We start from the raw sequence: 26,387 nt of genomic DNA on the forward strand, positions 1-26,387 counted from the left end.
TCTGGCTTTATAAAAGACAGAGTCTGCAATAAATCTGTTGCCATATAACTCATCCTGAAACCCCTGGAAAGTGCAACTGTGTCCCCAACAGAGAATAAGAGTAAAAAGTCACCCCACTGTCTTGTCTCCTTTACCTTTCCCACCTCCAACCTAATAGTTATATTTCAGGTAGTAATTTGTTGCTCTTACCGCATTTCACACATTTGTAATTTTTTCATTTACTCATTTTTTGTTTGTTTGTTTTTTGTCCCATGGTTCTCTTGGACTGTAACTTCCACAAGGGAAGGGACTACATGTTATATCTGCTTTGTCCATCACTATCTCACATTAGTTCACACCCAGTGCTCAATATAAAATTGTTGAGAGAATGAAGTCAATGGAAGAAGGCAAGTATAATCAAGGGAGATTTAAATATAGCAGTTGGGGGTGGCCGGTTAGCTCAGTTGGTTAGAGCATGGTGCTGATAACACCAAGGTTGCTGGTTTGATCCCTGCATGGGCCACTGTGAGCTGTGCAGTTGGTGAGTGTCACTGAGGAGATTAGGAGTAGCAGTGGGGCTGTTTAGTGAAATTTTTCTCATTATCTGGAACTGACAACAAGAATCCCTAGCTGAAGACAGTTCTATTGCCATGCCCTTAACTCCACTCCCAGCTCTACATAAGGAGAACACCTGGGAGGGAAAGGCAGTCATTGTCAGAGTTGGGGGCATGCAGAGTCATTACGGTGAGGAGCCTTTCTCTCCTGTCCCTGCGATGGTGGATGAGCTGGGACAGCTCCAAAGACCCTCATAGATCCATAGGAATCACTCAGAATGAGCATATCCATCATAAAGGGAGTGTGACATCCTCCTCCCAGATGGATGCTTGTTAAGGAACAACTTGCAGCTGCCGTTGGCACAGAGGAGTGTGCTGAGGGGGTTGTGGGTAGAGCGTAACATACATCGCCAAAGACAGGGAAGGGGGTGTTCTTGAATATGAGACTGATACTGCTTCTCATCTGGAGATTTCTAAATCTGACAATCCTGTGGAAGGAGACTGTATCGCTGGGGTGAGAAGGAACTGGGGCATAGTTTCTTTGAAAAGGTGAGGAATGCTCCTCACTGCTCAGATTCCTTCAGACGGTCCCAAAGCGGGTGGGACTGATCCCTCTAACTCCGCATGAAGGAGTGTCATGCAGGAGACCCTGCTCGCTGCGCCATTTGTCGTGCGGGACGGCCTGCGGGGTCTCTGCTCCCGCTCCCCATACAAGAACGCAGGATATGGTGAGGCCAAAAAGGAACACCCACGGAGCCATAGGTAGGGGAGTCATACCATTTTATTCTCTCTGGCGGCACTATACTCTCACTGGAGGCTGGATACACACTGTCCGCAAACCGCCATCCACACTTGCCAGCCCAGCCGCCATCTCCTTGCTAGCCCCATCCTTCTTCTCTTCTCCTACTCTTGCTCGTAGCCACAGCAGTTATATTGTGGCCAATGGCTCACTGGTTACAGCTGACGGCCAACTAGCCACAGCTGCTGGCCATGCAATCACAGTTGGCCATTTACTACCTGAGCCAGCACCTATCTATGTGAGGCCGAGAGCCTGGAAACTTCTCTCTGGGGCTCCGCCCCCACACTCCACCCCTACAGGCTCTCGCCTCACAATCTACGCGACAAGCGTCTTCCGCGAGGGGACCTGTGCGAGGAGCCTGGGGGTGAATGCAATATCCTGGACACAGCCAGGCTCTCTGTGCACAGCCAGGGTTTCTCAGGGCACCACCAGTGCTTCTGGGCACAGCCAGACTTCCTGGACTTCTTAGGGTACCACCTGTCTTCCCGGACACAGCCAGGGTTTCTCAGGGCACCACCAGTACTCCTGGGCACAGCCAGACTTCCTGGACTTCTTAGGGTACCACCTGTCTTCCCAGACACAGCCAGGGTTTCTCAGGGCACCACCAGTACTCCTGGGCACAGCCAGACTTCCTGGACTTCTTAGGGTACCACTAGTTTCCCCGGGCACAGCTAGGGTTTCTCAGGGCACCACCAGTACTCCTGGGCACTGCCAGACTTCCTGGACTTCTTAGGGTACCACCTGTCTTCCCGGACACAGCCAGGGTTTCTCAGGGCACCACCACTCTCTGTGGGCACAGCCACACTTCCTGGACTCAGCCAGGGCTTCTCAGGGCACCGCCACTCTCTGAGGGCACAGCCACACTTCCTGGACACAGCCAGGGCTCTCAGGGCACCGCCACTCTCTCTGGGAACAGCCCAACTTCCTGGGCACAGCCAGGGTACCTTCAGGGCTCTACTACTCTCTCTGGGAACAGCCCGACTTCCTGGGCACAGCCAGGGTATCTTCAGGGCTCAGCCAGACTTCCTGGACTCAGCCAGGGCTCTACTCTCTCTGGGAACAGCCCGACTTCCTGGGCACAGCCAGGGTATCTTCAGGGCTCAGCCAAACTTCCTGGACTCAGCCAGGGCTCTCAGGGCACTGCCACTCTCTCTGTGCCTCTCAGGGTACCCTGCTGGAACAACAGCGACTCACAATCAAGGTGCTTACATATTCTCAATGGCGGCCAGTCAAGAAACAAAAGCAAATATCCCCCAGTCCCACTAACAACAATTCCCAAACAAACAGTCAAGCGGTCCATTAAATTAGGGATGGAAGGCAATTCCCCATAGTCCATAGTCATTCACCAGGGCTGTCCTGGGGGTGAGGACGACCTTGACCTCACCCTCATCTCCCACGGAGGACTCAGCAAGCGTTACCTCCTGGGACTATAAGTCCTGCATCCGGGCTGCCTGAGCAGGAACTTCCCCGGCCCACAGGGCTGCAACGACCTTTGCTTTCTCCGGCCTGTGCTGGTTGGGGAACCGTCCACATCTTTCCACCTCTCCACGGGGCTCCATCTCTGCAGCAGCTGCATGGCTTTTCCTGTGCTGGTGGGAGAACCGTCCACGTCCTCCCACCCCTCCACGGGGGTCCAGCTCTCCGGCAGCTGCTCCTCCTGGTCTTCCTCAGACTGGGTGTTCACACGCACAAACTGCTCCACCGTCCTTCGGAGAGCTTTGGCTGGCACCATACCCTGCCGACTACGCCATGTGTAGTGCGGGGGTCCCTGCTCGCTGCGCCATTTGTCGTGCGGGACGGCCTGCGGGGTCTCTGCTCCCGCTCCCCATACAAGAACGCAGGATATGGTGAGGCCAAAAAGGAACACCCACGGAGCCATAGGTAGGGGAGTCATACCATTTTATTCTCTCTGGCGGCACTATACTCTCACTGGAGGCTGGATACACACTGTCCGCAAACCGCCATCCACACTTGCCAGCCCAGCCGCCATCTCCTTGCTAGCCCCATCCTTCTTCTCTTCTCCTACTCTTGCTCGTAGCCACAGCAGTTATATTGTGGCCAATGGCTCACTGGTTACAGCTGACGGCCAACTAGCCACAGCTGCTGGCCATGCAATCACAGTTGGCCATTTACTACCTGAGCCAGCACCTATCTATGTGAGGCCGAGAGCCTGGAAACTTCTCTCTGGGGCTCCGCCCCCACAAGGAGCACCAGTATGTAGGATTGCCCTGATATCCACGGAACCAGGTGAGGCAGTGCTCCTCGGTGCTGAGCTGAGGAAGGGCTGGGTTGAAGCTGAACAATGAATGCCTAAGAGAAACATTGCATGTGTATTTTTGTGAAAGCCACCATATCAGTAGATGGCACCACACTAAACCAGAGCAAAATTGGTCACTTGTCTCCACCTGGGCCACCAGGTAAGACAATCTTTCCTCCCTTTATCTCCCAGGCCCCAACTCTGAAGAGACTAACTCTGGAAGGAAAAGGTAGGGCTGGGAAAAGGATATGGCCCAGAATAAGACAACTTTCCCATCTCCCCTTCTAGGGAATTGGGTGACAGGGGAACAAAGGAACAATCCCACCATCTTCCTCACCAAGTCCACTGAGCCACAACATAGAGGAGAAGGTTTTCAGTCAGATGTGGGATTGGAGTTTTAAACAGAATTGTATTTTTAATAGTTTCAAGTGACCAAAAATTATGAAATGTGTACAAAATGTTATTAAGGGAAGGGAAAGTGGAAAGTGTGGTTAAATGCCGGAATTGGAGAAAAATAAAACCATTTATGTTAATACCTTGCTGAATGAAGCTGTGTGAAGGAGCCAATTATAAAGTAATTTGTTCACTTTCAGGTTCTATGAGCTTTTAAGTGCCCTGTGGGCAGTGACAATGACTTAATAATTTGGTTCCTGGGCATCAGTTAGTTGAACCTTATGCATAATGGGAACCCAATAGGTATTGTTGAACTGAGTTGCATGTTTCTGTTCTGGGAAACTGAGAACAGTGTAGGCTTGGTGGCAAGAGTTGTATAAATTTCTTTAGCCTTGATGTCTTTTAGTGGCAGACCCAGGAGTGACACAGCAAAAGGCAAACAGCCCTTCTGACCAATTCCATGTTATTTTTATTCTTATGCTTCTGAATATTTCCTTCTGGTGGCTGCAAACAATAAGAATTGATCCTGTCAAAGGGAACAAGCTAGTGGGGTTAAGATGGAAAACACATACATACCTGGTCATAGCACCAGATTGTGAGAAAAGAAGGATATCTGGGAGATGGAAAGCAGGTGGAGAGATGAAAGTGATGACTGGAGAGTGGACAATTGACTGAGAAAGTTAGTGCCCATTCTGTTTCTTTAGGTATAAAATGGAGAATATATTGTCCTTTGCATGAAGTTTCCTTGAGAATTGTACATGTTTAGTAAACCAGGAAATATATTTACAGCAAAACTTGGCAGGGATAGTTTTAAAATAGCCTTTCCATCGCTGGAAATCATCATAGACATATTTAGATAAGGAGAACTAGAAATGACGCAGTAAGCAGTTTTTCAATATGATATTTGTAAATCTAATGACCAGTTAGGGAGAACGGATACAATCCACCAGGATCCTCTAAGCTCAGGATCCTGTCGAGAGCTAAGCTAATAGGTAGAAAGGAAGAGTACTTCACCTCCAGGCTGAGGACAAGGGCTGAAGTGTTAGATTTTGGAGATATATTGACTATTGCATAATGGGGGGAAATGACTACGACCAGCTCTGTGCTTCATTTTTCTGGTTTCTGCTAGAAGGATTGATAACAGCTTAGTTCATGCTTGAGTGCAGTAGACTCAGGCAGTTCCAACCTTTCCATTGAGACAGCATTTAAAGGTAAGAGACGATGTTGACTAGAAGAAATTTCATTTAGGACTTGGGTTACCAGATAAAATACAAGATGCCCAGTTCAATTTGAACTTCAGCTGGACAACAAAAAGTTTTTGGTATAAGTATGTCCCATGCAACATTTAGGATATACTTATACTAAACATTTTTTGATGTTTATCTGAAATTTAAATTTAACTAGATATCCTGTGTTTTTATTTGCCAAGTCTGACAACACTGCTTAGGAGTGAGTCTCATCACTGAGAAGTTGCTTTTGTCTTGTCTGAATTCAAACCAGCATCTGGTCAAGTGACAGGACAACTAACTTAACATCAAATGTTTGGGTTGGTCCTGGAGAACTTCTATCTGTAGCAACGTGTGTGGGTACGAAATCAACTAACGATTGGCAGGTTTGAAGACACTTCCGGTTCCTTTGGCTTGCTTTTATAGAAGTAATTTGTTTTATTGATGTAAAATGTACATAGCAGAAAATTTACTATTTTACACATTTTTACATGTACAATTCGACATTATTAAGTACATTCATATTATTATGCAGCCATCACCATTGTCCATCTCCAGAATTTTTTCAACTTCTCAATATGAAGCTCTATACTCGTTAAATAATAACTCTCCCCTCCCCCAGTTTTGGCAACCACAATTTTACTTTCTGTCTCTATCATCTTTTCTGTATTCCAGGTACCTCATATAAGTGAAGCCATACACATTTTTCACTTTATGTCTGGCTTATTTCACTTAGCATGAAGTCTTCAAGGTTCATCTGTGTTGTAGCATGCATCAAAATTTTATTCATTTTTAAGGGTAATATTCCATTGTATATACCACATCTTGTTTATCCATTCATCTGTCAGTGGACATTTGGGTTGTTTCCATGTTTTAGCTATTATGAATGATGCTGCTATGAACTTTGGTGTACAGATATCTGTTTAAGCCCCGGCTTTCCATTATTTTTGAGTATATACCTAGGAGTAGGATTGCTGAATCATATGGTAATTCTGTTTAATTTTTTAAGAAACCACCATATTGTCTTCCACAGTGGCTGCCATCTTACATTTCCACCAGCAACACATGAGGGTTCCAATTTTTCCACATCCTGGCAACATTTACTATCTTCTGTTTCTTGATAATTGTCATCCTAATGGGTGTGTGTAGATAAAATTTTTAAGTATTGGTATTGCTTCTTCTTTTAGTTTGAACAAGAATAGGTCATTCTTTCTTGCTCTACAATCACAGTGGCCTTTGGCATTGTCACATTATGTATTTACTGCACAATATATGTCTGTAAAGTTATGAAATGGATTTCCCAGTGGGGCTTTTAAACTGGCTCTGAAGGTGGTATTGAAAAAGGAGTTCTAGAATTTCTTTATGCAAGTTCTGGTTTATTTGCTGAAACGTACACCCACAGTCATACATGCATGATGAATTTGTAATCTTACCTCATAGACCCATACAAAGGGGTCTGGATTTTAGTTCCCAAGATATTCTGAATTTTCAGTAATAACACCTAGGATGGTGGTATCAGAGACAGGAGTGAACTGAATTCAAGTTTGAAATAGAATTTTCTTTCTTCCAAATCTCATTATTAACCACTTTTCAGAAAATAGAGGGTGACTGTTGCTATGGCGACAGAAGACTTAAAGGAAGAAAGCATTCAGCGGCCTGACATTTTTAGCCAGTGCTACACTGATTCAACTTCCTTGTGGAAAGACCAAGGCGCAGGGCTAAATGTAGCCTCCTTGGCAGGGGGCTGTTACTTCACAGTTCCCCCTTCTCCATTGTTCTTCAAAAGAAATCAGTCTGGGGCTGGCTGTGTTGCCCCTCTTCCAGCCTCCCCTGGCCCCTTTCTCAATATCCTGGTATGTGCGTATGTGTTTCTATATCTATTCACATTCTATCTATCTTACTCATCTCTGTGTAAAGGCAGATTCATGCTCTTCATGGTTATCAATGAATTATTCAAGGTGTACTTTTAGCTCAGAATTGAATAATGCCATAGGAATAAAAAATATTCTATTATTAAATGTCTCTTGTGCAGGGTGTTTTGGATTGTACGTTAAGAACAGGTTACATTTTCTTAGCGGTTCTTGGTTTTCTTTTAAAAATATTTCTTATGGGTGAACTTTTCTGAATCTGTTAGCTTCAGTTTGGTTGGTATTAATAGTGCTTCTTATTATTGTTTCTTTACTTCTAAGTGAGCAATCTGAGCCACCTGTTTTCAGATTCCCCAGTTACAAATGCTATACTATTTTTCGTACCCTCAGTCTTACTAAATAAATTCAATCTTACTTAATTTATATGTGGGGTTGGACTCACTGTTTGCTTTATATTTTTAATGTCATAAGCTGACAACAGTATGAGTAATTGAATAGTCAGCATACATGGACACAGTTGAATCAAATAGACTCTATACCAGGGTCGATCCGATGTGTCCGGGGTATGCCTACTAGTGACTTGGGAAATACCTACAAATGGCACAGGGCCATCATAAATGGTGGTTAGCGGCATTACTTTTATCCTGAAATGTTAGTTCTCTAGAATCTAAAAACAGTTCATCATGAGTTTTTCCTGATACCATGTACACATTAAAGTTGCTATATAAAAAATGAAATGCACGTGAAATCTTTCTCTCTCTCTTTTCTTCCCCGCCCTCAACAATACACTCATGTTCCAGAAGCATTTATGCCTAGTAAAGAACAAAGATCTTGAATTCTACTTTTTATTTTATTTATTTATTTATTTTTGTGTTCCAATAAAACTTTATTTACAAAAACAGGCAGTGAGCCGATTTGACTCACAAGCTATAGTTTGTCCACCCCTGACCTAGAGAATAAAGCCCAAACTTCTCAGCCTGCTGTTCTGCATATTATGACCTCTCAAGTGACTGCCTCTCCAGAAAGACTGGGATTAGGGTTAAGTGAGTGAGGCATTCACCTCAGAAGCGGGTGGCCAAAGAGAGTGCCAAAAATCTCAGGAAATGAGATAAATAATGCTTTAACGTATTGTTTTCCTTTAAATTCAAAATTAATGAAAAAAAAACAAAACACCATAATGTGCAAAGTATAAAAAATCTAAACAATGGCAGGATCAGTAGACTGAGGTTAGTTAAAAATTATTAAATTCTACTTTTTCTTTTTCTTTTTTTTTTTTAATTAAATTTATTGGGGTGACAATTGTTAGTAAAATTACATAGATTTCAGGTGTACAATTCTGTATTACATCATCTATAAATCCCATTGTGTGTTCATCACCCAGAGTCAGTTCTCCTTCCATCACCATATATTCGATCCCCCTTACCCTCATCTCCCACCCCCCACCCCCCGCCCCCCTTACCCTCTGGCAACCATTAAACTATTGTCTGTGTCTATGAGTTTCTGTTTCTCATTTGTTTGTCTTGTTCTTTTGTTGTTTTTGTTTTATATACCACATATCAGTGAAATCACATGGTTTTCTGCTTTTTCTGTCTGACTTGTTTCGCTCAGCATTACTCTCTCAAGATCCATCCACGTTGTCACAAATGTTCCTATATCATCTTTTCTTACTGCCGAATAGTATTCCATTGTGTAAATTCTACTTTTTCGATGTCAGTTTTTTCTTGACCGTAGAGGTAGGACAGAACATGAAGCCATGATTTTGAATCCAGTTGAGGGATGGGAATATATCATATCTCCCCTCCTATCCATTCTAAATTCTCTTAGTTTGTCAAGACCGAAACTTTAAAATAAACTGGATCATGTCTTAAAGAACTGAAATAAGTCTATTTTCATGACTGTATGTGACTAAAAATTAAGAATCAGTCTTGGGTATTGTTTCAAGAGCCCACTATCCAGTCGGCGATGAGGGCTTGGCAGAATGTTGTTGGTAGCATTTACTGGAAACAGAATTATACCATGTTTAAATCTAGAGAGTCAAGACTCTTCCCTAACCTCTTCATGTTCCTTTTTAAGGGTCCACCCCACCTTGGCTGAAAAATCTCTTAGTGGCACACCTAGTTATTATCTGTTCTTGGCCAACTAACCGTCAAGGACTAGCCCCAGTGCTTGAGGAACTCCAGACCATGGAAATGCTGGGATAAAGCACTGTTGATCAGATAACAGACCCCAAGTCTGAAAAACAAACTTTAATTTGTTAAGCTTGCTGGGTAAGGGAGCTCTGCATTTAGGGGCAGTCTCTCTAAATGGTGCTTGAGAAGGACCTACGTATGTGTATGTTACCAGGAAATCATAGTTGATTCTGATTAACACTAACAGAAGTGGTTACAAGGGTACTGACCAATGCCTAGACCAAAGCAAGGTTGCTTTAACACACTCAACATTTGGTCTTTTAGATTAAAGCTTGTTTATTTTGGCCTCACAGTTCCTGATGTGATTTCAAACAGCATCCTAGATGCTGATATGATTTAAAGAATGAGATTCTTGATGTTATGTCCCTGATGCTTCCTAGCTGAGCCCCTTTTATAGTTTTACTTTAAGGTGGGGTGGGTGTGCAGGGGAGATGGAGGGAGCCGGCTGTGGGTGGTGGTAGAGAGCAGAGGGAAACGTTGAAAATAGATCCTGGACCATGGCCGCATAAAAGGGCTGGTGTAAAATAAGAGAGGGGAGAACACATGTGCTGCCTGAGCGCAGGGACTGTTGAGTCTCCACTGTGTCCCCCAATCTTAGCAAGGTGCATGGCACAGAGCTCTCTAAATATTTGCTGAATGAATCACTGGTGGGGGAAGATGAAGACAACAGTCTCATAGGAGAACAACTTCAGAGACTGAGTGGGTTAGGCCCTGAGGCTGTGGCTGGGTGAAGTAGATGAGAACTCAGGTTCCTTGACCCCCAATAACTCCTGGGACAAAGCTGTTGGCCCCTTGCCTCCAACACATTCACCCCAAGTGGTGACTGATAGCAGGCCAAACTCTGCTCTCAAGGTGGAATAGGGGTGAGGAGCAGAGTGAGAGGAGAAATCACAAGAGGGTTGATAGGAAATGAGTGAAAACAACTCTCTCCTGTCTTTTTTTTTTTTTTTTTTTTTTAACCCACTGTATACTTACCTGCTTTAGGCACTGTGCTAAATACTTCAGAGACAGGATCTACGGTCTTTATCTTAGTGTCCTTATAGCAAGACGTGGTTATCTCCATGTTACCTACCAAAGAGCTTTCAGCTCAGGGTGCTCACGTGACTTACCTGGGCTCATACAGACACTTAGGGCAGGCCAGATCACAGCCCAGTCTGGTCTGTCTGGCCTCCCAAACTCTTCCTCTTCTTGTGCAGCATGGCTGCTTGGTGTTGCCCTCTTGTGAACGCCCTGTCTCCGAGAGGAGCCATCCTGGTGACTGTGCTGCTCCCTGAGACCCCTGAAGCCTCTGCTCCCTGAAGTAGTAAGCTGGAAGGCCAGGTGGGATCCACAGAGGCATCTGCCAGGCTCCCCTAAGTGGTCAGGGAGGATGAAGTTTGCCTTCCAGACCTTGGCTTTGTGGGCCTCAGAGACCTGCTTTTCTAAGGCCCTGGCTGCTTCTCCTACGGGTGGGACACAGAATTGGCAAAAATCTGAGACACCAAATTCTTCATTTCTTTATGCTTTTCTTGTCTCACAAAAAATTAATGGAACTTAAAAACCCTATTGTAAAGTTGGTCTGAATGAGAACTGCACTAAAGTAATTTTGAAAAACAAAAATAATCCATACAGCATATGGGGACTATTTTGACCTCCTGGATATAAAACAAATACCACAAAGCTGGAAAATTAAATAATAATTGTACATTTTGGGGGGACAATTTGGTGATATTTATCAAAATTGACAATAAGCAAGAATTTCATTTCTAATACTTCTATAGAAATGCTTAAAAGTGTGCATAAAGATACAAGTGCTAGGATGTTCACTGTAGCACTGTTCATAATAGTTTAAAAGTGGAAATGCTCTAATTGTCTATCAATACAGTAGTAGTTAAATTAATTTGGATATAGTCGAACTATGTAATACCACATAGCCATTAAGAGGAACTAGGCAGATCCAAATATGCTGACATGAAAATATCCGAAATATATTGTGAATGAAGGAATGTAAAAAAGCAAGTCACAGAACAAGATTGTGTTTAAGTTATAAACACACTGGAAATACTTAGAAGGACACTCATAAGTGGTTTTCAGTAATTAACTGCAATTATAGGAAAAGTCAAGGATGAGTCTTTTACGTTTTACTTGATACACTTCTGTGTGGTTTTGCTTTTACAATGAGCATATTCATATGGTTAGTTGTGTATTTAAAACAGCAACAACAAGAGCGTGGAAAAACAACCTGGTGATTTGGGGACTAAGGGGGACAGATGAGTTCAAGATTATATCAAGTTTTCACGTTCAGGGCAATTGACATGAAACTTCATGGACTAGATAAAACCCATTGCTATCGCTGGTGCAGGCTCATCTGAAGGTAGAGCGTCCCTGGGCCTAGTGCACGTTAAGTCCTTACGTTCAAGAGGACTGTAGAGCTCTAAAGTGTCCTGGGAGCTGTTCAGAAATACTGTGTTTTTTTATTCCAGTCAAATTAAGTATGGTCTCCGCGGCTGTTACCAAAGAAGTATTAGTTAACATATTGAACAAAGGTGTGGGGGGGAAGGGAATAAGTTGACACGCAGTAAGCTCCAGCAGAAATAAGCAAGGCAGTATCCACGGCGAAAATGTCAGGAGGCAGTGCCAGTCTCTGACATGGGGGAGAAGAGCTCTTCCTGTCATAGCTGCAATAAGACATTTCTCTTTTCAAGCAGAAATTGGGCTCGATGACCTGACTGGCTTGTTGCAAAATGCTATAAGCATCACATAAGGACACAGCCTAAAAAGGAATCCTTCCCCTTTATTCCGGCTTCTAATTCACTCCCCTTCCCATCAGTCATCTCTGTTACAGTTTGGTGTAAGTGCATCTAGGTGGTGAGCATTCAGGCTCAGACATATGGACACGTACCCACACAGAAGCACACACATGCATCTGATACACATGCACAATTAAAACATATATGTGAATTTCACTAGTGTGTCATCATTCTGAGTTTTGATGGGAAGCTGCAACATGCCTCGTCTGGCTCCCCTGTTTAGCGGAACACTTCCCTGTGTTTCTTACGGGACCTTCTGTGGCTGCTCTGGAGAGAAGGCCTTAAACATGAGTCTCCTGTTATTTTCACTGAAACACTTTGGAGAGTGGTTTAGGGGGGTCAGAAATGTCACTGAAGGGACAGATGTTGTTGTAGGTTTAGCTGAAAAGAACTGCAGGGGTTTTGATTTGGGTAATTTATGGTCTAGTGAGTTTAAGAATTTGGGTTCCAAAAATTTGAGTTTGAATACAGGGTTCACACTAATTAACTATGCGACCTAGGGACAATTACTTAACCATTTAAAACCTTGGTTACCTCATATATAAAATTAGAATATTTAGTACCTGCTTTATGAGACGATTCTGAGGACTAAATGGAGTAATGCTTGCAAAATGCTTCTCGTGTTGCAAGGCATGTGGTGACAACTCAATAAAGTCAGCAGCGACAATTATTTCAGACTTTATTGTTTCCTTGTTTCAGGGGCACTTTTGAACACCTATAGTCTTTTTCTCATCCATCTGGAAACTGCTTTTCCAGAGGTCTTGACTTCCTTGCTTCTATTTTTGATTCAGGACTTACGCACATTTTCTGTGTTCAATCTATCATCTTCATTTCAACAGGCCAAGCCTCCTACACGGTGCTTTGGAAATGAACCAAGAACAAACAAAAACACTTTACATGCAGCTTCTTGGGCTTTCCTTAAATTGAATTATGGATGGTCATTTCTTGTCTTTTTTTCTTTTTTAACCTGTATCTCTTGGTTGTTTTAATGGCGTAACTTTCCAAATTGACATTTGTTTTTTGATATTAGGACTTAAGAGTTTCCTTGTGTTTGGACCTGTGAAGAGTTGGCTGCTTTTGTGCTTGTTGTCATTGACTCTTGACTCTATCAGCCCATGGAGAATTGACGTATATTAATTTGGTATTAAATCACATTATACCATAGTTGTATGTCTATTTCATCAACTTAGCTATTTATTCAATAAACTCCTGTTGAGTGTGCCAGGAATTGTACTATGTTCCAGGGTTGTGGTGGCGGATACAATGGAGATCGCCTCTCCTTCCATGAAGCATAAGGTCTAGTAGGCACGACACACATTAAATGATGAATTACCAATGTAGTAGTGCTCTTTTGGGGGCTGCACAGGGCTATGGGGGCTCCTAAACTAGTTTGTGAGAGAGGCCTGGCAGGGCCTCCCTGAAGAAAGTGATACTGATGTGAGATATGATAAAGGGGTGAGTCAAGTGAGGAGTACGAGACGATTGCAGGTGGAAACAGCAGCATTTTCAAAGACCTGGATTTGGGAGAAATCTTAGACCATGTGAGAAACTGAAATAAAACTAATGATTGGAGAGGAGAGAGTGAGGGTGTTGAGAGCTGAGGTGGGACTGAAGCCATAAGAAGGAGTCATTCTTTCCAGGAGTTTTTTCAATTGGTGTCTGATGATAAGTGGTTACACAGTCTAGACTGTTGCTAGGTTCAGCGATGATGACAATATGTTTGGACCTCATTGAACCCAGCAATGTTTTATTGCTCTTTGGTGATTAATGAAATTGTGTCTCTGGCCAAGTAGACAGATTCTTAGCATGATATATTTTAATTCATGTCAAGAGGACAAAAGCACAAATACTAGTGAATACCTCAAGCTTATATACAGATAGAAAGAACTTGGAACTAGAGAATCTTTCCTTTGTTTGAATAGTCTTTCTCTACTCGCCTTTGTCAGTCTTCTTCTCTTATGTTTTGACTTTTTCAACTTTGTCTAAATGTTGTCAAATAGAGCAGACAAAACAAAACAGTAATGGCTACTGCTCCAAAGCTATGAGACTCAGTGCTTTGGTGGTTAGACTTTTCCTTTCAGTAGCTGCACTTGCAATTATCTATAGCACCGTCAAGCTGTAGTTGAGAGTCATGTTTTCCAAGATACAACTTTCAAGGCATAAGGGAATGGTACACTACAAAAAAGAGAAATCTAGTCTTTTATTTTATGTAGAATTTAAAAACCTATCTTCATTAGCTAAAACCCCTGAACTTTTAGAATATGATTTGGGCAAAGCAATAAATACAAATATATTTATAAAAATGTAACACTATATAGAATATCTGATGTACATTTTCAATTTGAATTGATTCTTAGTTGTACCCAAAGAGTTTCACTTACACACACACACACACACACACACACACACACACACACATATATATCTTACTCAAAAAGCAGAACAATTTTTTTCTTAGAACAAAAACTACTGGTTCCCAGCTGCCCTGTCCCATTCTTTTTGAGGAATCAAAATTTCCTTTCTAGCCCAGATTTCTCATTGCATTCTCCAGGATGTGTACAGCTCTTTCTCTAGATATTTTGAGATCTTGGAAATCATAGTCTTAAGTCTTTAGGAAAGCTGTAAAGCCGACATGAGCTCTCCCAACCACAGTGGAAAGGACTAAATTGTGTGTCAACACCACTGTTGGTTTACTATTGAGAGCCCTTTGGATCTGGTTTTTCTTTTTCTGTAGGTTGGTGGGTGCTTGTAAAAAACTGTTTTAAGATAACGGCACATAATAAGAGATACTGGTAGAAGGATTTTTAATGTTAAAAACCAACCTGTGACAAAACTGGACTTTTGACAACTTTGTAACTTGTTTATTTATAGGTGTACTTTCCTAATATTTGCACTTTTGTGGGAAGTCAGGTAGACATGACCAGAAAGATTTGTGCAGTGATGGAATGCCTTCAGTAAAGAAATAAATTACGCTTAAGGAAAGATTCCCAAAGCACAGCATTCCTGGCAGTCCAGAAAAGCATTCTGCTGGGACAGAGGGGAGTGTGGAGATAAATCAGAAAGAAAATGAGTGAGAAGAAATACAAATAGATAGGAACAAGGCAAAAAGCCTAGTTTTGATGAGAGAGCAGAGGGAGAATTTGAAATAAGGTGTGAGAAAATCACTGTAGGAAAACTGGCTAGAAAGGAAAACTGGCTAGAAAGAAAGCCAACTTTGGTTTAATTTAAAATAGACCGAAGGGAAAAGTGGTGTGAAAAGTAGCGTGATGGGATTCTAGCTGGTGTGCGGTGGGTAGATTTCAGAGAGAGAAAGGGCCTTAGTGCAAGGTAACACATGAGTGATAATGAATAATGACCAGTGGGATTTTTAGAATGGGGGCTGTGATGAAGGGGCAAATACAGGAACAATTATATGGTTATTTCATCATCCTTCCTAAACACTGGCCTTTATAAGAAATAGCACTGTTGAGAGAGAAAGTTTGTGCATGGATACAGCAGCACCTACCAGAGCACCTTCTTCATAGACTAATTAGATATTTGGACTCATGCGATAACCACAGGCTGCCCTTGGCCCCAGTCTACTCATGATGCTGTAAGATGGGAACCACCAAGTTGCTGGCACGGGGGCGTCAGGCACCTCTCTGCCGTGAGAGTTCTTGCAGCGGTCTTTTGCCACTGTCCACATAGCTGTCAGCTGTGACTCTCTTTGGCCCCCTACGTGGAAGAAATTAAGCTCCCATCCAGTGAGTATAGAAATAGCCCTGGCTTAGAAGCCTCATGTTCCACAAGAGCCAATACCTCTTATAATAACTCCCATCCCATATTTATGGCTCATTTATAGTTCCACCCAGTCCAGATGCAATTTACCAATCAGGAGGCATTTTCATCAGCAGCAATGTGTTCTGGCAACAGAGTTGACACCATTTTTATCAGGTTACCAAGGGAACAGAGGGAGAACATTAACTGAAGGTCAAACTCTCATGTAGAAAGAAAACTCATTTTGTTAACCCTTTACCCACAGGTACTAAATAAAGCTCCAAAGGAAAATAGTGATTATTGGACTTGTGTTGAAGTGAGTCATGTGGGGAGGTTTTGGAGCTTACTGGCCCAGTGCAGATGTGATAAATGAATGTGGATGTGGGGCTTTCTCACTGGAGGAGAGGTTGCCCCTCTATGCCTTAGCCTTTCTTCCAGAACTTTTATCTCCCCCTCCTTGTCCCTGGGTTGACGTAGTTAACACATATAGCATGTGTTGGATGTAACTTGGCTATAAGCTTGGATATAACTTCTTCCAGGAAGCCTTACCTGACACCCAAGTCTGGGCTACGAACCCCCTATATAATAAATACCCAATTTATTTATTATAAATAAAGGGTGGTAAATACTCCAATACCACCCTTGTAATTCTGCATTTTTTTGTCTGTCTCCTCTGCACTTGAGAGCAATTGTTCATTCCTGTAGTCCCAGAACCTAAAATAATTCCTGGTACATGGTAGATGATAAATAAATAATTGTTGAATTTAATCAAGTTGAATTGATAGTTTTTAAAAAGATGTTTGGAACTGTCCACTGAGCTGGATAAGGAGAAGAGGGAGGCAGGCCAGAACTCACTCTTGGGCTGGGTTGTTAAAGAAAGATTATGCAAGTTGAGAAGGACTCTTAAAAGATGCTAAAGTGTGTGTGTGTGTGTGTGTGTGTGTGTGTGTGTGTGTGTGTGTAAGGGAGGGAGAGAGAGAGAGAAATCAGTTGTGCCTTTTTATTTAGATCCCTCTTTGATATTTTTTTGGAGGCTTAGGTATAAATTACATTTTCAATTATTTTTTTTATCGTCATGTTATCAGTGAGGACTTTTGCTGATGAATTTACATTGTAACCTCATCTGCAACCCAGTACTTCCTATTCCTTTTCCAGCTTTATCATAGCACTGACTGCCCTCTGATATCCAATGCACAATATTTATTTATCTAGTCTGCTCCCACTAGAATGAAAACTTTATAAGGGAAAGGAATTTCATTTATTCCCTGCTGTACCTCTGTCATCTAAAATAAGACTTAGCATGTAGAAGGCACCCAACAAATAAATGTTGAATGAGTGAATGATGATGGGATTGGTTTTATACGAATGCAAGTCTATGATGAGATTGAAGGCTATAGGACCTTAGGGTTTCGTAATTTACAGAAAGGATATCCTAATTTCTATTTGCTTTATATAAATGGATGAAATTTCAAGTTCAACATCTACGGATAAAAGGTGCCCAAGCATATCTAACCTGAAAATACATGGAAAGTAAATACACGTAAATGTTGCATAGGTTACTCGAGCCAAACTAGTATAAAGAAAACGGCATGTTCCCTTGCAGCACTTGTGTCTCCTTTACTAGTTTAAGCCAGGTAGCTGGGAACCGTGGAATAGCCCATGGTCTGTAGTCAAGAAAGGCCCATGTTCATGTGGAGCTGTAAGTCTGCTTAGCAGGCCTCATCATCCTGCTGCCCTCGCCCACACATCTTGGTCAATCGGTATCTACTGAACTTATATAGGTGGTATGACGCAAGAAGGGAACACTGAGTTCTCTGAAATCAAAGGGCTGCAATTGGCAGTTCAGATGGTCAGACCATCCTCAAACTCCCCATGAGGTCTGGCCAAGCACACACCTTCAGAAGCTTTGGTTTTGTGGGCTGTGCCTGTGGCTGGTTGTATGACTGCTACACCCCATGATTTAGAGGGTTTGCCAAGTGCGGGGTGTGCCTGTTCCCTCACATGCCTCCCATCTGGAGTTCTCAGTTCTTTGCCAGGTTTTTCCCAGCTCTTTGGTGCAGAGGCTGCTGTGGCCTGGTCCTAGATATGCTGTGCCTTAGAGTTTGGCTTTTGCGGGTGTATTCTCCAGCTTGGGCCTGTGATGTCATCTTGCTCACCTGGTTTTTTTTTTTTTGTGGAGCCTCCTGGGATTTGGCCGGCAGGCCTGCAGCCCAGAATCAGGATAGAAAAAATGGGAGCCCCTTATAGGGCTGTACCTGTGTGTGAAAGGACCACACTGTCAGGGTCTTGGGTCTTAGATGTGGTCTTTAATGCATGATTTGGTATCAGAAGTAGGCTTTTGGTATTTAAGAGGCAGTACCACCTCCAAAACATCGTATCAGTGGAATGTACAGGCATACCTCGGAGATACTGTGAGGTCGGTTCCAGACCACTACAATAAAGTGAATATTACAATAAAGAGAGTCACACAATTTTTTTGGTTTCCCAGTATATGTAAAAGTTACGTTTATATTATACTGTAGTCTATTAAGTGATAATAACATGATGTATAAAAATATACATATCTTAATTAAAAATAATTTATTGCTAAGAAATGTTGCCATTTGAGCCTGTTGGAAAAATGGTGTCAATAGAATTGCTTGATACCAGTTTGTCACCACCCTTCAATTTCTAAAAAAAACAACAACTGCAATATCTGCAAAAAAAAGTGAAATGCAATAAAATGAGACATATCTGTAACTTACACCGCCATAATTTCCCTTTCCATTGGATTGCTAGTAAAGGTTAACATTTAAGAGGTCCGATAGCTTAGTTTGGAGGGAGAATGTTAATGTAGTTGCTTCTCCATCCAAGAAGACAAAGATAGCAAAATGAGTTTCAATGTAAATTGATTAGTCAAATGGCTGTGTTAAGTCCCACAAAAATCACCTGGTTTTTCCGTCTCAACCGGCCCTTTGCAAAGAAGCCATCTGTTTCATCAGATCATTTCTCACTCCAGTCATTTATCTCCATATTGTAGAGAAGGAATCAAACTGCTTATCAGTTAATATTTAGTTCTTGGTTAAAGTTAGGTTTAATTATGAGTAGTAAGTCAAAGTAACAGCAAACAGGTCAGGAATTTGTTCTTTCATGTTGTGGTATTTCTTTCTCATTTTAATGTCAGGATGTGTGCTGTCCAGAGTGGTATGGCTGCTTTGTGCCACAAAGTCTGCAGGTACCCAGGCTCCTTATATCTTGTATCTCTGCTATGCAAGACCTCCATGGTCAATGTTACCTCATGGTCCAATATGGCTACTCCTGTTCCTGCCATCATATCCACATTCTATCTAGTAGGAAGAAGAAATGTGTGAAAGACTGCATAGTACCTATCACAGGCCCTTCCTGGAAGCTGCCTATGCGTTTGCCCCCTAAATATCATCGGACAAAACTCAATAGCATGGTCCCATCTAGCTACGCGTCAGTCTGGGAAGTGTAGTCTTTTTTTCCCTGATTGGCTATGTGCCCAGCCAAAAGTCAAGAGTTTCATTACTAAATGAAGAAACGGAGAGAATATATTAGGGAACAATTGGAAGTTTCTATCAATAACTAGATTGGACTCTTTACAGTGGTGTGTGGTTGTGGGCACAGAACTAGAATTCGTTGAGCCTCAGTTTCTTTATCTGGAAAATCACTATAAAAACCCACAGCATTTTTGCAAGGATAATAAAAAATTAAGTAAAGTCCTTTTTGTGAAAATTCTCTGTATACCTGAAAACACCATATAAGATGTTATTAGACAATAATTTGTTTTTCATATTTTCTTAATCAATTTCTCTTATGAAAATGGACAAAAGGAGGAAGCATGGCAAGTACATTTTGACTTGAGAAATTACTTTGGAGACAGAGCTGATCTAGGGGCAAATGTGGAGTTTCACTTTGTGAAATTAGGCAGAGAAATCTTAAAGGCAAATGTGAGTTTTCCAATTGCAGTTGGAAAGATGATGTACTCCACTAAAAAGGATTTTCCTTTGTTTTTTCAGCATCATTAGTCTTGGCTCAAATCTGTATATAATAGGAGAAGCACTCATAACTAACAAGTAGTAACAAAATCTTCAAAGCGTTTTTACATCACAAAGGCTTTATTTGAGTTGAGGGAGAGGGTCTTATAAAAAGCCCAAGTCTGTTTGCCTATTTTGCCTAATAAGGACACACTTTATAGCATATGATGCAGTGCTCTGGGAAAAGGATCAGCATTTTTTTTCCCTTGATTTTAATGGGACCTTATGTAATAGGAATGGACTGCAGTAAATATTGCATATAATTATTTATTAGACTTGTAAAACCGCCCTATTGCCAAGGCCCCTGGGCATATGGACACAGTTGGAATATTAGGTAATAAATACAAGCAGACTCAGCAAACACAGTTGAAGGTCATTCTATCGTGGACTCAATGGAAACGTTGGGACTCCATGGGGCCCCAAAGGAGGCAAAGTCTCTGGGGAGAAAAATGACCAGGTTAGGAGGCAATGGCCGCTTTTTCGGCCTAGATCGTCAGGAACCACAGTTTCCTGGAGGGAGGATGCCTCTGTAATTTTGTGTACGGGCCTTTGCTATATTTGTCATTGAGCTCACAGTCCAGCTCACAGAGGGGCCGACCCCATGGCCCACAGACACAGGGAATCACTGGGGAATAGTTTCCTCCTTTCACAGGGAAAGAGCAGGAGGTGGAGAGAGTAAACTAGCCTCTGATTTTCTTGTCATATAGAAATTAACCTCACTAACAAAGAGGTGCTTAAACTAAACCTCAAATCGGGTGTATTTGGATATAAACCCATATTCTGCCAATTCATACCTAGATATTCTGGGTAAATTACCTATGTTTCTGAATTCTACAGGGTTATTTTGAGGATAATATAAAAACAATTAACACATAGTAGACACTCAACAAATGCATCTGAGAGCTTGCTGAGGGATATCAGAAGAAGGTCAAATACAGGTGATGTATTGTCCTTTCTCTGTCCAGTGAAGCAAATGGTGCCTTCTTCTAAGCAGGGTAATATTCTTAAATTTTGAATTTTGAAGGCACCTGGCTGGGAAGTTACTATTTGTCCAGAGCATTCCAACTCAGCGAAAGAGGTAGATTTGTAAATCAAAGCATTATTTATGTAAGAAAAATATCATTCTGGCCTAATTTCTTCACTTTCCCTAATCTACTTAACATTCAGTTTTGTATATTTTATGAAAACCCAGCAAGGAATGGACTTGGTAAGTTGTCTAGAAATGTTTTGTATTTAGGCAGAACTTCAAGCAAACCATGTGAAAGAGTTAAGAATCCAGCCTTACACTTAACTTCCCAGCTAAGTGCTTGGGGACCATAATATGTCTGGGTAATTCCATTGTGTGGTAGCTATGTCATTCCACTTGGAATTATTCTTCATATATAATTTCAGCCCCTTATGGTGTCATTTAGATCCATTTTAAAAATGTTCTTATTTGACATGTATTCATTATAAACCTACTGTGTTCTTGACACTGACAAAGCACTGGGATACATATTTGGTCCTTAATGGAACCAAACTATCACTGATATTCCATTTTAGATACAGCTCTTCTTATATTTGAAGAAAATGATTTCTTTTCAATCTTAATTATTTTCCAATTTAAATTTTTTGAATCAATTATTTCAGTCTTCACATCTTGGTATTTAATCATACCTAAACCCTGTCTAATTTCTCTCTCTCTCTCTCTCTCTCTCTCTCTCTCTCTCTCTCTCTCTCTTTCTCACTGAACAAAAATTGCTGATTTGTTGAACTTAAAAAAAAATAAATCAATTTTTGGCTACCAAATGCTCCCATTAAGAGACCAGATATTTCCCTATGGAAATGTATTTTATAACACCAAAATTCAAATGGGAAAAACTGAATTAAGAAGCTATAATTCAGTCAGAAAATTCAAATGAACTCATAAAATACAACAGCTTGATTGAATTAGTCCCTTGCTAATCAATTCTCTACCCACATAAAATATGAAATGAAAAATCCTATTGTCTTGTTCCTGATCTTAGAGGAAAAGCTTTCTGTTTTTCACCACTGAATATGATACTAGCTGAGGGTTTGTCATATATAGCTTTTATTATATTGAAGTACTTTCCTTTTACACCCATTTTACTGAGTCTTTTAATCACAAATGGATGTCATATCTGATTTGTTTTACTTCATTTTCTCCACTACTGATATCACTGAAAGTAAGACTTTGAGAGTAGTACTTAAATGTTTTATCTCAAATTGTTTGCATCATCAGTCTTAAGAGTGAAGAGAAAAGTAGATCACCAACTTCCTTCTATGTAAATGATTTATTCCCCTTGACTATTTCAAACTGTAGACTTCAATGTAACTGTGGTGCAACTTTATCATGATAAATAAGGCTGAAAACTTATGTTTCAAGTTTCAGAAACCATTAAGAATACAACTTTACCTATATATCTTAATGGTACACCAAAAGAATTATAAAATATACATTTCTAGAGACCTCTGTAGTTTATAGAGTATCTTCATCTCCCAACACCCTGTATAATAGGTCAGGGAGATATCATTGTTCTTTTCAGATAAATAAATGAAAACTCAGAGATTGAGGAGATTGTCCTGGGTCACCCAAAGGGGATGGCAGCTCTGTGGCCATAATTAGGTTTCCTGTGTCTTAAATTCATGTTGATAGTCTATTGTACTCAAGCCTGTGAAAGTCCTATTTCAATAGATCCACCAGGACTTTTGAGTCATTTCCCATAAAGATCAACCTTTACCTTCAGAGTCGCTCTGGCCAACTTTTGTTTCATATGCATGTGTTGCTTATCACAATGTCTTGTGTTTCTATTGCTCGTTTCTCTGAGAAAATCCAGGCACATTCCAGACGCTCAAGTCTAATCAGCTCTGAGAGCAGGGAAGCAAGATTGGAGCAACATGGGGGTTACTTGGCACTTGCCCAGAGGCTGTCGGGTAACCTGCTCATTTCTGGCATTCCTGGAATAAGAATGGGTCTCAATAAGCTGTGCCACTGGCATGCTGGGTACGTGAGAGGTTTTCCCTTCTTAAAATAATACTCACTGTTTCCCTGCTGCTGACCTCTTGGCTTCATCCCTTTTGTTGCAAACTTCTCCAAAGAGTAGCACAATTTCTAATTCCTTGGTTCTTATCCTCAGCCTGTCACCCTGGCATTAGCTCTATCTTCTCTCTAAATTGTGTCTCCAAAGGTGACCTTCACTATGAAGATGCTCATACATTTTCTCAGGTTTCAGTTTTCTTAACTTAAACTTGGCTACACTCTTCTTTTTGAAAATCTCTTCCTTAACTCTCTTGCTCTGGTTCTCTTTCTAGATCTCTATACAGCATTCCCTTTCTCTCTCCCTCTCTCTCTCCCTCCTCCTCTGACTTAGCAGTGGATTTAACCCATGGTCCTCTAAACTCTATTCACTTTTTCTCATAGCATTCAGTTGTTTTTGAGGTTGCCTCTCTGATCCCAGATTTGAATGACTGCAAATCCATAGCTCAAACTATGTGTTCTTTCCTTGGCTTCCCCCTTGAATCTCAAGACACTTACGGCACAGCTCTACCTAGATGTCTGACACTAATTTAAACTTAGGTCTAAACTTAGACTCTCCCTGTTCCCCTCCAGAGCCATCTTTATTTCTGTTGGTGGCATCATTCCTCCTTTCACCTAAGGTCAGTGTTTTACATTATTTTGGGCTCCTCTTTTTTCTTCCTTCAAGTACAGCATCAAAACTCGTCTTTCCTAGCATTCCTCACGCCCACATCCCACTCTCCTGTTCCCAATTGGCATGGTTCAGACTGCCCTTATTACAACGAGAATCTGTCTTTCTTTGGTTTCTATAACTGCTGTATTATCCTACATACTGTTGGCTCTTTTATTTTCATTTGATATAATTTATCTCTGTGCTTTGAACTGCCACTTTCCTGCCACATATTGCTCTATGCACTTCATCCAATTTAAAGAATGAGAGAGGTATAATATAACTCAAACAGAAACCAGTTGTTCCTTCACAGGCGCCATGAACTCCTATAAATTTCAATGGGTTCTTAGCTTCCTGATACTCTCTCCTACTGGAGTTGAAAGCAGGTGACAAGGAAAACAAAATCTTCTGTTAGTCTTATCTTCCTGTATTGTGGGCTGGTTGCTCTGGTTGGAAGAAATGGCTCCTAACGTGAGGTTTGATAAATGCTATCACCAGGGCTGTGATTGTTCTGTATTTGACATGAATTTATGCACTTCTCAGCGTCCCAGACACGCTTTACAGAATTCTTTATTGTTTTTCCCTTCTGGAGAGTGATAAGGTATAACATTTTTTATTGATTTTGGAACTGTTTCTACAATGCAAACAAACACCTATCTAAAAAAACCTTGTACTAATCACAGAAAAATGCGATCCTGTGGGTCCTGCAGTGCAAGAATTTCCACAGCTATAGGTCTGTGGAGAGTTTTCTTCTTATTATTCAGGGGTCTGTTAAAAATAGTTCTCTCAATGGAAAATCAACAATGCAGGAGCAGGATATTGGAACGCTTTCAGGATTAAGTCTGGTGGTAGCTTAATATTAGAAAAACCCTTGTCTGCCCCATCTCCCTGTTGGTGAATCAAGCCCTCAGTTTCCTTGCTAGGAAAGAAGACTTTTGATGCTGTACTTGAAGGAAGAAAAAGGAGTGTTGAAACTTCATGGAACTTCTTGCTCAATAGTCTTAAGAAGACTCTGAGTCCCAGAGAGTGGATATTTCTGGTCCCAGGGCACACAGATTATTGGTGACAGAACCTAGACAGACTCTCCTTCCCCCCTCCCCCCCACTCTCATGCCCTTGGGTCTAGTGCATTCTTCCTACTTGCATGAAGAGATTTTAGTGAAACCCAGTGGGCTCACCCTCAAACTTGTGGGGCCCAGGACAAGAATATAAATCGAAGCCTGTATATCCTGTATCTAAATAGAGAGATTTATAAGTTAAGCTGCAGGATGTTAAATAAAATACGTTCTATCTCTCTATCCTGACAAACATATCTTGATAATGAACTGGAAGGCCGGGTTTCAATTTTAACTTTTCATCATCTTCAGAGTTCCTATTGCAATGGGGTAGTGTGGGAGAACTGGTTTCTAGACATCACGCATCCCATTCCCTCTCCAGCACCAACCCCAGCCATACTAGAAGGCCTGGTCGGGCCACATCCAAGTTCTGTCCACTCCCCACTTTAGTTAGCTGCCCCTGGGCTTAGGTGGCACACACCAGCTGTGCAGTCCCTCCTCAGTAGACAACCTGGGAGGAGTTCCACACAGGCTCTGCAACCAGGTCTTGTGGATGCTTGCACAAGAAATTTCAGAATTCTCAGCCCTCAGAGAGTGGGCTAGAAGGAGAATGTGAGATCCCCTTTGGCCATGTAGATTCCTTTCTTCATAGAAGCTGGTCATAATTACAGTTGAGTGTTCAAAGCAGGACCCCATCTCACTTGGGTGTAAGAACAGCACTCAAATGAATAAAAGATATTGGAAATATAGTTTAAAGGCTCTTTCTACTCTGACAACACATTGTCTCTTAGGGCTAGCACTCACCTGGTGTAGCGAACACACAGACCCCACTGACAAGCTTCCAACTGTAGTTAGGAAAATTGTAGCCAGTCTTTCCCCCTATATTACTGGCCTGAAATCGGTCCTACTGTATTTCCTTCTATTAAGTTTTGCCCCCAGTCTCTTTGCTAAGAGTCCATGTAAACCATGGTACAAATTCAACCTTTGAAAATTTCTCTCTGTTGCTGGTTCTAGGAGACGCTGTGCAGTAGAAAGTTGGAGCGTCCACAGATTTCCTTTCAATTTTTTTCTTGCCTCCCAGAAGTTCTTTTCCGCCAACTGTCAGATGTTCCTTCTCTCATGTCTCTTGCCTCCTTCACTCCCCCTTCTCATGCTTTCTGTACTTTGAAAATACCTCCCCCACCACCATCCTTTTTATTTGCCTTTTACTTAAGCCATCAAAACTTTGCTTTAGAGGAGCTGTGTTAAGTTTATGAAAAATTTTCAGCTAGTTTAATCCAAGAGGGAAACTTCGAAGGTGAAGAGGTTCATCTTCAAGCCCCACCAAGCTGTCTTTTTCCACCTTTGTGTTGTCCTGATTCTTTCTTCTCAAAATCAGCTCTCCGGAAAGAGCACAAATAGGTCATACACGTTATCTCTGGAGTGGAAGGGAAGGCCTGATTTCTTTTGAAGGTAATGCAGCTGTGGAGGTGGGGGCTGGTGTTCTGGGGTGCTTGAAAAGCCTGTAGAAGTCATGAGGCACTGGATGCCTGCAAAGCACTGTCTCACCTTCACGTGTGACACCTTACACATCCTGAGGGTCCCTTTGGAGAAAGAAAGTGTAACAGGAACAATTTGTGCAAATCAGGATTGTCTTCTACTTAGGCAGGGAAGCAAATTGCATGGAAGCTTCTATTGAGTCTGAGCACAAAATGTTGAGCAGCCTGTTTCTAACTGGTCAAACATTGCTGCTTCCCTCTTAGCTTTGCACCTCTTCACTCTCCCAACACTCCAACTTCTGGAGTGGACCCAGGATGCAAA

The 26,387-nt window shown here is 41.8% G+C and overlaps 1 long non-coding RNA gene across 1 annotated transcript in view; it reads left to right on the plus strand.

Moving 5' to 3' along the window:
- Nucleotides 1–26,387, plus strand: part of LOC141570426 (uncharacterized) — a 562,080-nt gene that overhangs the window by 14,907 nt on the left and 520,786 nt on the right. The window lies entirely within an intron of this gene.

The sequence above is a fragment of the Rhinolophus sinicus genome, chromosome 3 (assembly GCF_057876585.1).
Source record: "Rhinolophus sinicus isolate RSI-liver-muscle chromosome 3, RSI-T2T, whole genome shotgun sequence".
NCBI classification, from domain to species: Eukaryota; Metazoa; Chordata; class Mammalia; order Chiroptera; family Rhinolophidae; genus Rhinolophus; species Rhinolophus sinicus.